The sequence below is a fragment of the Lagenorhynchus albirostris genome, chromosome 10 (genome assembly GCF_949774975.1).
Source record: "Lagenorhynchus albirostris chromosome 10, mLagAlb1.1, whole genome shotgun sequence".
Taxonomy (NCBI): Eukaryota; Metazoa; Chordata; class Mammalia; order Artiodactyla; family Delphinidae; genus Lagenorhynchus; species Lagenorhynchus albirostris.
This window is the reverse complement of record NC_083104.1, coordinates 28,733,879-28,747,243: the sequence shown is the minus strand read 5'-3', so window position 1 is coordinate 28,747,243 and position 13,365 is coordinate 28,733,879. Positions and strand designations below refer to the sequence as shown.

At 38.0% G+C, this 13,365-nt stretch overlaps 1 protein-coding gene across 18 annotated transcripts in view; it reads right to left on the bottom strand.

Annotated features, from left to right (window-relative positions):
* Positions 1–13,365, bottom strand: part of FHIT (fragile histidine triad diadenosine triphosphatase) — a 1,440,192-nt gene that overhangs the window by 1,198,753 nt on the left and 228,074 nt on the right. For 11 of the 18 annotated variants that reach the window (XM_060163986.1, XM_060163990.1, XM_060164000.1 and 8 more), the window contains one exon: positions 3,538–3,588. The exons of the other annotated variants lie outside the window; for them this stretch is intronic. The gene's annotated coding sequence lies outside the window, so the exon portion shown is untranslated. The remainder of the gene's footprint in view (positions 1–3,537; positions 3,589–13,365) is intronic. 18 annotated transcript variants of the gene reach the window in all.

Sequence of the window (13,365 nt, the reverse complement as noted above, 5' to 3'; positions counted from 1 at the left end):
ATCCTCCAGAAAATATCTACTTATAAAATATACACATGGCTAAATTCAGAAACCTACATAGTGGAAAGTTTCATAATTTGATTTGTTATAGTAAGCTATTGATATTTTTGATAGGAAAGAAGAGAGGAAGGGAGATATAAACCTCAGAATGTATCCTCTGCAGTTTAAGATATAAAAGTTTTATTATTTCCATTAAGGTACTTAATATTTAACATCAAATGTTGCTTCTTTCATCTTGCTGTCTTATTAAAAAAGCCTATCAACGAAAAATTAAGTCTCTATATGAAATGGTTCATCCATAGTGATAACAAGTTTGAATTATAACTTAGTCAATGAAAGGTTGTTTGTCTATATTTTATTGCTTTTGCTATTTCTTTAGTAATCATCTTTGCCGTCTGTGCACTGACATTTGCAATAATGTGTTTACATCAGAAAGTTAGGCCCTGTCGTTTGATGTAACAAGAGGCTGTATTTTGTAGCACACAGGCACTTAGCATACCCCACTTCCTCTTTGGCATGTGAGTATAATGGTTTTTTCATCTGTCATATTTAATTACCTTTATAGGCATTAACAATATATTAGTAAAAATCTGTGGAGGGATATTTGTTTTGTCATATTCTTTTTCTGAGGTGAAAGTCTACTTGATAACTACAACTTCATTTCCCATAAAGCTAAGAAGAAAGTACTATGTGATTTTCATCTCTCTATCAGACCAAGGTCTCTTATTAAAGACTGAATCAGAGAATAAAATTACAATGCACTCTGACTCTGCCACAGAATTTTGTAACTTGAAGGAAACTGTATTCCCGTGTGCATGCAAATACCCTACCCCACTACAGAATGTGTTCTCTACACTTAGCAGAAGTCGCTGATGCTTCACCCAGATCCTGTTTGGGTTTTGGGATCCATTTTACCAATTTGGTAGCCCATTCCTTCTTACGGGTGTTGCTGCCAATCTTCTCCAAAGGACTGCCCTTGAGCGAAAGAGCCCCTTCACCCAGAGGTGCCTGGGAGATGTACCACCATAGCCACCCTCTACCCAGGGCCCATAGCTAATGACTGACTAGTGGAAAGGGGAGCGCTCTGTCTCAAGGTAGGACTGCCCTTGTGGTACGATTCATGCTCCGGAGCGCCTCATGCGATCCGGCTAATCTTATCGGAAACCACATCCTTGGTAGCTTCTTCCCCTGCCCTATCCTAATACTCTCACTCCCCTCCTGGTTTCTCCCAAGAGCTCTCCCTTAATAAATCACCTGCACACCAATCCCTGTCTGAAGACCAGGAACCCAACCTAAGACTCCGTAGAAGCAAACACTGATGAAAAGACAGGCACATAATTGGTCTTCCAGTTTGGGCAGGTAGGCAACAACATCTCAGCCATTTTTAAAGTCCCTGTCTACAGAGCTTTACAAGCCCAAGTTGGTGCTGGGGGGAGAATGTCACATGCCATTATGTAACTGTGTGAAGGGAAGTTCCTAAGATCTACAAACTCACCTCACTGACAGGAGTCACTAACTGATTCCTACTCTGGGGAATGTGGCAGTTGGCAAGGGCTGCCCTTCTTGGCAGATGTCAGGTGGTGTCCTGCACTGCAATTCCCCACTCATTGGGAGAACAAAAGGAGTCTGGGGCTAGTGGAGGGAAAAAATACGACAAGCCGAGCATCAAACTACAAACAGCTCTTTGAAACCTCCCTGATAGAGATGATGGTGTTTGTGCCATACCTATTGAGTTGAATCCAATAATAGAAGGACGGATCACCACTTACTCTGTGCTGTCAGTAATGAAAGCTATCAAAACTAAGCCTGAATGCACCTCACTGTTGCCGTGTAAATCTAACATGGACAGCTTAATGAGGGAGGGACATTACCTTTTCTCACACTCCAATTTTACTCATGAAAGAAATGTGGCCCATACTGGCAATTAACTTGAGAGATTAATTAAATCAACAGCAAGTTCAGTTCCTTCCACAGTGCATTCTGATATCATAGGAAGGGACCAACATGCTGTGGGCACTTAGCACATGTTAAATAATAATTACTAAAATAATCTAATTTGGACTATTTTTTGCAGAAAACTGGTAGCTAACCCACCAGTAAACAAATGCCACAGTCTGATACAGCTACTCAATATTTTACATGGTCTTACTCTAAACTCTATTATTCCTGAAACTCCCAACAAATACTGCACAATAAGTGTGTTTCCTCCCTCAGCAATTTCACTCACCGATAGTATTTACTATATCTTATTGGGCCTCCTGAAGAGTGAGGAGGCAGCCAATCAGACAAAACACAAACTCTGACCCAGCTTAAGAAGTAATAGACAGGATCCCATTGTGTCTTCTTCAAAACAAAGACTGACACTGACATGGGAAGGAAAGAACAACAGGGGTAGAGGCATGACTTTTATTCGGTGTTAGAAAGCCACACGGTGTGCTCTGGTTTGCTTTCTTATGTATTCTCAGAGTCAACTGAGTTCTATTTTTGTGCTTTCTTCTCTGAAATGCTAAAGTGCTTTCCTCGTCTATCTACAGAAAATCTGGTTTTAAGAGGAGTCGTACAAATTTGACCAATTGGCAGAATGGTAATTAAATTCTTGCTTTGGTGAAAGTCAATAAAATTGTTTTAAAATGTTTGCTATAGAATCATGTACCTATAATATAGATCAAATTAATACAATAGACTTATTATATAGATACCACGTATGAATTACAGTAGTGCCTATTCCCCCTCATCCCCACACAGCTCTCAAATCCACCTACCCAAAAGGTGATTCCCAACAGTCGCATTAGTAAGGACTCCTCTTATTATCATTTGAGAATGGAGTATAAATTTTTAAATATTCTATATATCCAAGATTAATAATCAACTAATTTCCCTTTTGGTGTTATTAAGGAAGGTATATATTCTGTTGAAACTTCTGATCAACAAATCAACATTGGGACACAGAATTAACATAATCCTTGGGAAAAATAGGAAAAGGTAACATTTGGGTACCTTCTTCACAGTCAGTGTGGTTACTCATACACTTTAGGAAATAATGAAATGAGTGTGAAGATCTCCTTTCTAGACAGGGAACTCTATGACAAGGTGATGTCCTAGACCTATCCTAATAGGTATAAGTGAAGAAAATTTATATTAACAATCTTTTAAACTGCAAGAAGCTTTATCTACCCAAGTGGCACCTTGGAACTAGAAAGAGATGGTAATTAACATCAAGTCCCAATGTTCTAATATAATCATATCACCTGAAACACAGTATCTCCAGGCATATCTTCAACTATTATAAAAAATGTCTACACTATTAATACACTTCTTGACCACCACAGACTGAATGTATGTGTCCCTCCCTAAATTCATATGTTGAAATCCTAACTCCATTGTGATGGTATTAGAAGGTGGGGCCTCTGGTAGGTGATTAGATCACATAATGGGATTAATACTCTTATAAAAGAGACCCCAAGAACTCTCTTGCCCCTTCCATCATGCAAGGACACAGTGACAAGATGGGCTATGAACCAGGAAAAAGGCTCTCACCAGACAATGAATCTGCCAGCGTCTTGATCTTGGAGTTCCCAGCCTCTAGAACTAAAAGAAATAAATTTCTGCTGTTCAAGCCACCCATGGTATTTTTGTTATAACAGCACAAACAGACTAAGACAATGACAGAGTGTTCCTACAATTGATGACAAAAAAAAGTATAAGGAAAACAAGTGACTAAATTTATCAGATTTGGAGTGGTCTTAAATTTGCATCAAAATGAAAATATTGAATTCAACTGATCCAAAATTAGTCCACATTTTTCATTCAGGCTATTATTTTAGACCTACTACTAATAATAATGTCTAACATTACTAAGCTCTTACAAAGTGCTTTATGTGCATTCAATCATTTATTTGACTCAACAACCCTATGTAAGAAGTACTATTATCATCCCACTTTACAGATGAAGAAACTAAAGTTTACTTAAGTATCATGCATAGCTATACGGCATCTGTGTTTACCTGCTCCTTGGTCAATCTGGACCAAATGACTGGGATGGAGGAGGGGGTAGGGAGAGGTAGTGGGGGTGTGAAGTTTGATATTTTGTTCTAATGGTCAAGGAAAACACTGTGAAATGTCTGAACAATAACTTGTCCCAAGACCACAAGCTTACCTTCAGTACTGCGAATACTGTAAGAGATATATCTAAAGTTCTTTCTGATATTTCTTATATCACCAGTTTAATTGCATATAATACATATTAATTGGATGTAAGATCTATTTGAATATTTCTCACTGTAGCAGAATTATATAAGGAGAGTTAAATAATATAGGGAGCTGATAGTTCTGTTTAACAGAAAGTAAAAGTTGGGAAAAATATAATCTCAATGATTCCACTGAAGTGGGGGTGGAGTCAAGATGGCGTACTAGGAGGACACAGAATTCGCGTCTTCGCACAACTAGGACACCTACCAGGCACCAGTGGGGGTCCATGGATACCTAAGGGGATGGGAGGAACCCCCAGCAACCAGGCAGGACATGGGGCATGGGGGGAGTGAAGGGGGAGGAGAAGTGGAGGCAGGTCAGGACTGGCGCCCCTGAGGGACAGCTGAGGGAGGGGAAGGGATCCCATGCCCGAAGAGGGATATTGGGGAACCAATGGGAGGGCAGAGGATCAAAACAGAGAGTGGCCAGGTTTCCCCTGCCCACTTGGGCCCCTAGGAACATGGTGAGATCCCAGGCCTAATCCTCTGCCCACTGAGGCCCCCTCCAGCCATGCGGATCCTGAGACAGTGGGAGGGAGGAAACGGGGAGCAAAAGTAACAGCCAGACATCTGGGACGGCATCCCTGAGGGATGGCTTGCGGAGGGAAGGAGTTCCTACACCCAGCAGGACCCACTCACGGTTAGGGGTCCAGCAGACATGGGGGAAACCCTGGGGGAGATGGTGGGGAGGGGTGCAAAGGAACAGAAGGGAACATGGCCAGTGCTCTCCCTGTCCACTTAGGCACTGGGGAGCCGGCTGGACTCCCAGGCCTAATCCTCTGCCCTCAGAGTCTCCTTACTGCTGGGCATAACCCAAGCCCCGCCCCTACACCCCCACCCAGGGCCCTACCTCTACACTCGGAGAACCCCTCCAATGCACTGGGCCTAAAACCCACCCACACACCCTTCCTCAGGGCCCTAACTCCAAACTCCAGAACCCCACACTCCAGAGGCCCTCCTTCCTAGTGCTGCCTCTCCCCTTCAGCACAGGTCCTAAGCAGAGGCCCCACCCCATGCTTGAAGGTAACCCTGCCAAGGCCCCACCCCCAGGGCCTTTTCTGGCTAGTGGGTCCTGAGCCTAGGTTCCTGCCAATGCTCAAACGTAACCCCCCCCCACCCGCATAGGTCACCCCACCCTAAACCCCGCCTCTGCCTCAGTTCCACCCCCACCTAAACTCCACTGCCATAGCCAAGACTTTTAGTTTCTTTTCTCCTCTATTAGATTGGAGTTCTGTTTTACCTTGTTGACTCATTGTTGTTGAGTCTTTTATATTTTTATTTTTCCTAGTAAATCTTTTATTTTTTGAATTTTACTTTATTCTTTAGACTTTCTTATTATTCTCTCCTTTTGGCTTGTCCCCCCCCCCCCCACCGCTTTATTTTCTCTGTTGTGGTTTTATTTTACCTTGTTAAAGTTATTTCAATTATAGTTTTATTTTTCCTAATGTATTTTTTACCTTTCTAATTTTATTTTGTTTTTCATTCTTTAATATTACACTGTTCCCTTTTTTCTTTCTTTCTTTGTTGTTTTTACAGCGCCATGAAGCTTGCAGGATGTTGGTTCCCAGGCCGGAGATTGGGCCTGAGCTCCTGTGGTGGGAGCTCCAAACCCAAACTGCTGGACTAACAGAGAACCTCAGACCCCAAGGAATATTAATTAGAGTGAGGCCTCCAAGAGGTCCTCATCTCAGCACCAACACCCGGCTCTATCCAACTGCCTGCAAACTCCAGTACTGAATTTCTCAGTTCAAAAAACCAGTAACACAGGAATACAGAACCACACATCAAAATAAAAAAAGAAATGACAATAAAATATGTTACAGACGAGGAAACAAGGTAAAAACCTACAAGACCAAATAAATGAAAATGAAATAGGCAACCTACATGAAAAAGAATTCAAAGTAATGATAGTAAAGATGATCCAAAATCTCAGAAACAGAATGGAGAAAATGCAAGAAACATTTAACAAGGATCTAGAAGAACTAAAGAGCAAACAAACAGTGATGAACAACACAATTACTGAAATTAAAAAGACACTAGAAGGAATCAATATCAGAATAACTGAGGCAGAAGAACGGATAAGTGAGCTGGAAGATAAAATGGTGGAAATAACTGCCAGGGAGCAGAATAAAGAAAAGAATGAAAAGAATTGAGGACAGTCTCAGAGACCTCTAGGAAAACATTAAACGCACCAACATTCGAATTATAGGGGTCCCAGAAGAAGAAGAGAAAAGGAAAGGGTCTGAGAAAATATTTGAAGAGAAGAGTCGAAAACTTCCCTAACATGGAAAAGGAAATAGTCAATCAAGTCCAGGAAGAGAGTACCATACAGGATAAACTCAAAGAGAAACATACCGAGACACATATTAATCAAACTATCAAAAATAAAATACAAAGAAAAAATATTAAAAGCAGCGAGGGAAATGCAACAAATAACATATAAGAGAATCCGCATAATGATAAACAGGTGATCTTTCAGCAGAAACTCTACAAGCCAGAAGGGAGTAGCAGGACATATTTAAAGTGATGAAATGGAAAAACCTACAACCAAGATTACTCTACCCAGCAGGGTTCTCATTCAGATTCGAGGGAGAAATTAAAACCTTTACAGACAAGCAAAAGTTAAGAGAATTCAGCACCACCAAACCAGCTTTACAACAAATGCTAAAGAAATTTCTCTAGGCAGGAAACACAAGAGAAGAACAAGACCTACAAAATCTAACCCAAAACAATTAAGAAAGTGGTAATAGGACCATACATATCGATAACTACCTTAAATGTTAATGGATAAAATGCTCTGACCAAAAGACACAGACCAGCTGAATGGATACAAAAACAAGACCCATATATATGCTGTCTGCAAGAGACCCACTTCAGAACTCGGGACACATACAGACTGAAAGTGAAGGGATGGAAAAAAATATTCCATGAAAATGCAAATCAAAAAAAAGTTAGAGTAGCAATTCTCATATCAGACAAAATGGACTTTAAAATAAAGACTATTACAAGACAAAAAGAAGGACACTACATAATGATCAAGGGATCAATCCAAGAAGAAGACATAACAATTGTAAATATTTATGCACCCAACATAGGAGCACCTCAATACATAAGGCAAATGCTAACAGTCATAAAAGGTGAAATCGACAGTAACACAATCATAGTAGGGGACTTTAACACCCCACTCTCACCAATGGACAGATAATCCAAAATGAAAATAAATAAGGAAACACAAGCTTTAAATGACACATCAAACAAGATGGACTTAATTTATATTTATAGGCCATTCCATCCAAAAACAACAGAATACACTTTCTTCTCAAGTGCTCATGGAACATTCTCCAGGACAGACCATATCTTAGGTCACAAATCAAGCACTGGTAAATTTAAGAAAATTGAAATCGTACCAAGTATCTCTTCCAACCACAATGCTATGAGACTAGATATCAATTACAGGAAAAAAATCTAAAAAATACAAACACATGAAAGCTAAACAATACAGTACTAAATAACCAAGAGATCACTGAAGAAATCAAAGAGGAAATCAAAAAATACCTAGAAACAAATGACACTGAAAACCCGATGACCCAAAACCCATGGGATACAGCAAAAGCAGTTCTAAGAGGGAAGTTTATAGCAATACAATCCTACCTCAAGAAACAAGAAACATCTCAAATACAGAACCTAACCTTAAACCTAAAGCAATAAGAGAAAGATGAACAACAACAACAACAAAAAACAAAGTTAGCGGAAGGAAAGAAATCATAAAGATCAGACCAGAATAAATTTTTAAAAAAATGAATGAAACAACAGCAAAGATCAATAAAACTAAAAGCTGGTTTTTTGAGAAGATACACAAAATTGATAAACCATTAGCCAGACTCATCAACAAAACAAGGGAGAAGACTCAAATCAACAGAATTAGAAGTGCAAAAGAAGTAACAACTGACACTGCAGAAATACAAAGGATCATAAGAGATTCCTACAAGCAACTATATGCCAATAAAAAGGACAAGCTGGAAGAAATGGACAAATTCTTAGAAAATCACAACCTTCCGAGATGAACCAGGAAGAAATAGAAAATATAAACAGACCAATCACAAGCACTGAAATTGAGATGGTGATTAAAAGTCTTGCAACAAACAAAAGGCAGGACCAGATGGCTCCACAGGCGAATTCTATCAAACACTTAGAGAAGAGCTAACAACTATCCTTCTCAAACTCTTCCAAAATATAGCAGAGGGAGGAACACTCCCAAACTCATTCTACGAGGCCACCATCGCCCTGATACCAAAACCAGACAAATGTGTCACAAAAAGAGAAAACTACAGGCCAATATCTCTGATGAACATAGACGCAAAACTCCTCAACAAAATACTAGCAAACAGAACCCAACAGCACATTAAAAGGATCATACACAATGATCAAGGGGATCATTACCTCTTAATCGTTACCCCAGCAATGCAAGGATTCTTCAATATACGCAAATCAATCAATGTGATACACCATATTAACAAACTAAAGGATAAAAACCATATGATCATCTCAATAGATGCAGAAAAAGCTTTCGACAAAATTCAACATCCATTTATGATAAAAACTCTCCAGAAAGTAGACATAGAGGGAACCGACCTCAACATAATAAAGGCCATACATATATGACAAACCCACAGCCCACATCATTCTCAATGGTGAAAAACTGAAACCCTTTCCTCTAAGATCAGGAAGAAGACAAAGTTGCTCACTCTCACCACTATTATTCAACATAGTTTTGGAAGTTTTAGCCACAGCAATCAAAGAAGAAAAAGAAATAAAAGGAATCCAAATCGGAAAAGAAGAAGTAAAACTGACACTGTTTGCAGATGATGTGATACTATACATAAAGAATCCTAATGATGCTACCAGAAAACTACTAGGGCTAATCAATGAATTTGGCAGAGTAGCAAGATCCAAATTAATGCACAGAAATCTCTTGCATTCCTATACACTAATGATGAAAAATCTTAAAGAAAAAATAAGGAAACACTCCCATTTACCACTGCACCAAAAAGAATAAAATACCTAGGAATAAACCTACCAAAGGAGACTAAAGACCTGTATGCAGAAAACTATAAGACACTGATGAAAGAAATTAAAGATGATACAGGTGGAGAGATATACCATGTTCTTGGATTGGAATACTCAACATTGTGAAAATGACTGTACTACCCAAAGCAATCTACAGATTCAATGCAATCCCTAACAAAATACCAATGGCATTTTTCACAGAACTAGGACAGAAAATTTCACAATTTGTATGCAAACACAAAGGACCCTAAATAGCCAAAGCAATCTTGAGAAAGAAAAACGGAGCTGGAGGAATCAGGCTCCTATACTTCAGACTGTACTACAAAGCTATAGTAATCAAGACAGTATGGTACTGGCACAAAAATAGAAATATAGATCAATGGAACAGGATAGAAAGCCCAAGGATAAACCCATGCACTTATGGTCACCTTATCTTTGATAAAGAAGGCAAGAGTATACAATGGAGAAAAGAGAGCCTCTTCAATAAATGGTGCTGGGTAAACTGGACAGCTACATGTAAAGGAATGAAATGAGAACACTTCCTAACACCATACACAAAAATAAACTCAAAATGGATTAAAGACCTAAATGTAAAGCCAGACACTATCAAACTCTTAGAGGAAAACATAGGCAGAACACTCTGTGACATAAATCACAGCAAGATCCTCTTTGACCCACCTGCTAGAGAAATGGAAATAAAAACAAAAATAAACAAATGGGACCTAATGAAACTTAAAAGCTTTTGCACAGCAAAGGAAACCATAAACAAGATGAAAAGATAACCCTCATAATGGGAGAAAATATTTGCAAATGAATCACCGGACAAAGGATTAATCTCCAAAATATACAAGCAGCTCACATACCTCAATATCAAAAAAACAAACAACCCAATCCAAAAATGGACAGAACACCTAAAGAGACATTTCTCCAAAGAAGATATACAGATTGCCAACAAACACATGAAAAGATGCTCAACATCACTAATCATTAGAGAAATGCAAATCAAAACCACAATGAGGTGTCACCTCACACCAGTCCGAATGGCCATCATCAAAAAATCTACAAACAATAAATGCTGGAGAGGGTGTGGAGAAAAGGGAACCCTCTTGCACTGTTGGTGGGAATGTAAATTGATACAGTCACTATGGAGAACAGCATGGAGGTTCCTTAAGAAACTAAAACTAGAACTGCCATATGACCCAGCAATCCCACTACTGGGCATATACCCTGAGAAAACCATAATTCAGAAAGAGTCATGTACCACAATATTCGTTGCAGCACTATTTACAATAGTCAGGACAAGGAAGCAACCTATGCATCCATTGACAGATGAATGGATAAAGAAGATGTGGCACATATATACAATAGAATATTACTCAGCCATAAAAGGAAACAAAATTGAGTTATTTGTAGTGAGGTGGATGGACCTAGAGTCTGTCATACAGAGTGAAGTAAGTCAGAAAGAGAAAAACAAATAATGTATGCTAACACATATATATGGAATCTAAAAAAAAAAAAATGGTTCTGATGAACCTAGGGGCAGGACAGAAATAAAGGCACAAAAGCAGAGAATGGACTTGAGGACACAGGGAGGGGGAAGGATAAGCTGGGACGAAGTGAGAGAGTAACATTGACATATATACACTAACAAATGTAAAATAGATAGCTAGTGGGAATCAGCTGCATAGCACAGGGAGATCAGTTCGGTGCTTTGCGACCACCTAGAGGGGTGGGATAAGGAGGGTGGGAGGGAGACGCAAGAGGGAGGGGATATAGGGATATGCGTATGCAAACAGCTGATTCACTTTGTTATACGGCAGAAACTAACACAACGTTGTAAAGCAATTATACTCCAATAAAGATGTTAAATAATAACAATTCCACTGAACTCTTAGTACATGTAAGAGTAATACATTACTGGAAAAATAAAATAATTTAAATTCACATTCTCCAATATGAAGAATTTCTGTTTTATTTAGGTAAGCTTCTGAAACTTCCTTTCTCTCTGCAAGGTAGAAATTTTGAAGTTAAAGGCTATGAGCAATTACATACACTGGCTTATTTATCAGTTCTTAAATTTAGATTATAGAAGGTTTCTTGTGTTAGCTAAAGAATCGTCTAAATTCTTCACAAACATGATTATAGAATCCCAGAAAACTGATCCTGAAGAAATTCCTGTTTGTGACAATTCATAAAATATTTCAGCATGAGCTCTAGGAGCAAGAGACATGAATTGCAAGGATTTACCACTTTTGATATTAAAGGGTTTCACATTTACTTTTAGCTTACTCATGTCGCATGGAAATTGATCTGAAATGCCATTTTAGGCAGATATTTGTCCTCATCATTAAACTTTTCTTGATGAATCCAGATCATCAATATGAATTATTTAATTATTGAAATCCTCAGAACATATGAAGGGAGTTAAAACTAATCATCAATATACCAAATAGCCCTAGGCTGTTAGGTATCTTCATTCCTCTGATTTTTTACAGACTCTGTAATAGTGGTCTTCTAGCTAAAGTTCACAGAATCAGTTATTTTTACAAGACTCAATTACCAGAAGCTCAACTTCTTTCCTAAAATTGATCTGTCTGAGAATGCACTTCTCAGACAAGGAATCATGGGGATGACAATTCCTGTTTAAAGACCTTGTCTTTTCATCTGAAAGCCACTGTCAAAGAAGACATTGCTCCTGAGAAAAAGTCCCATAAGATGCCATCAAAAAGGGACTCAATAAGAAATACAACAGAGGGGGGTACCTTATTTCACCAGCGGCAGAATCATTTCAAGCCTCCTCCTTACTGTGTCTAGAAATTCATTCTGGACTGAGAATTCAGAACTGAAAAGATAAGTCATTCAGAAGTTCATGAGAAAACTTATGTGAATACAAAATTCAACCTTAAAGAAAGAAAACCTGACCTAGCTGATTGAGTCAACAAATAAGTTTCTCAAAATAGTTTAGATAGGTAGACATTTTTCATAAGCTTAATGAGCTAAATCAGCAGCTTCACGGTTCCGGTAAAATATATTTAAAGCATGTGACCAGATAAAAGCATTTTGTCCAAATAAAAATCATTTCTGCCAAGCTGTATTGAGTTTTGGAATATTTTTATTTTCCCCAAGTCTGAGTGTATCAAGATGAACATGGTGCCTCTAAGAGAAAGAGCAACAAGTATAATCAATGGGTATTTGAGAGGCTTTGGTAAGTCTTTGGTGTACTTCCCAGAAACACAGAAAGTTAACATCTCAAATGACTGATTAACAAATACTTTTGCAACTCAGTCTTTCCTTTCAACAAAATTGAAGGACAACTAATTGAGGTGTCAGAGGATGAATCATGAACAATAATTTGATGAGAAATCATTGTGTGATTTTGGGCATAAAACTAGTAAGGAATTTTTTTAAATTCAACGATAAAAATAATCTCTCCAATCTCATCTACTTATTTGTGTGAGAAAGATTTCTCAATGTTTACATCCAGAAATATGAAAAATTGGCATTGTGATAAATCCTATCTTGTTCCAGAAATAAATATTTGACTTCATACAAAACTAGTTTAAAAAAAATGTCCATCTCATTAACAGATGAAGTTCCAATAAATTCAACTTTTATATTTAGTGATTATTTATCAATATTTACTATTATTCGTGGTTTTGGTCAGTCTGTGCTAATAACAACGGTAATAAAAACTCAATCCAGATGTCATTTTTGAAATTTAGAGGATTATGGACTCAGGAAGTTATATTTATTTTAAGGTTCTGAGACTATACAATGATCAATAAAAACGTTTATGCATATTTCATTGATAAAATTCTGTAAGGTAAGTAAATAAAAACATGAATTAAAAGAGAAAAAGTATCGGTGTACAGTTTTCAGAAAGAACTTGCTTTTATATTTTTAAATAGATGATGGTGAGAATCAAATTATAATAGTATTATAGGATCTAAATGGGTATACTTTAAAATGATTTAGACTTTTAATTTTAAAATTCCAACATTTACAATACACCAGAAATTATGTTCTTGGTAATTCTTTAAACTTATGATGA